This window comes from Gavialis gangeticus, unplaced genomic scaffold (assembly GCF_001723915.1).
Source record: "Gavialis gangeticus isolate Ggan-Ray unplaced genomic scaffold, GavGan_comp1, whole genome shotgun sequence".
NCBI classification, from domain to species: domain Eukaryota; kingdom Metazoa; phylum Chordata; order Crocodylia; family Gavialidae; genus Gavialis; species Gavialis gangeticus.
In genome coordinates this window covers 170,225,540-170,226,251 of record NW_017728992.1, presented here as the reverse complement: position 1 = coordinate 170,226,251, position 712 = coordinate 170,225,540, and the positions used below count along the sequence as shown (strand labels likewise).

At 40.2% G+C, this 712-nt stretch overlaps 1 protein-coding gene across 1 annotated transcript in view; it reads right to left on the bottom strand.

The window, feature by feature from the left end:
* The window catches only part of EMC2 (ER membrane protein complex subunit 2), an 86,773-nt gene that overhangs the window by 48,360 nt on the left and 37,701 nt on the right, over window positions 1-712 (bottom strand). The gene's annotated exons all lie outside the window — the stretch shown is intronic.

The following is a 712-nucleotide window of genomic DNA, read 5'->3' as shown; positions in this document are numbered from 1 at the left end:
AAAAAAAAAAAAAAAAAAAATCAAACTGAGATTATCTAAAACTTACATTCATTTCTCTCTGATGAGGACATACAACAGAGGTTCTCAAACTTTTTATACTCAAAGCACCCCACATTAGACTCAAGGCACCCATCTGAAAATGTCAGCTCTTAGTTTTCACTCAATTTTTCACTACAAAAAAAAAAACAGAGCAATACTTCTGTTGCAAGGGACTCAGAAAGACAGCAACAGGTCAGGATATTTTCCTTATAGATTCCTATTTGAAATCTCTGGCTTTAGCTGGTGAATCATGTTTACACACCTAGCAGTGCTACCGTTCTGTGACACCCCACCCCACAGCACCCTTGAAAGGGTGGCACCCTGGTTGAGAATCAATCACGTAAGGCATAACTAGCCACAGATAATCGGTTGGAGAGGTTGTACCAGGGGTAGGCAATGTTTTTTGGCCGGAATGCCGAAAAAAACACAATGTCTACATTGGAAGGTGCCAGAGTGCCGACATGCCAGAAAAACAAAACGAGGGCAGGATGCACTGCATATTAGTATAATTAATAATCACAAATGTTCTCTTTTTATGGTAAATACCAGATTTTCTAAAAATTGTAAACCTGGTGACAATAAAACTTCTGATACTACCTTTGATCTTGTGTATTCATTTTGTGCAAGGTCCCCCCACACTAGCCTCCCAGCTCTGCTTGTGCCCCTTGGTTCC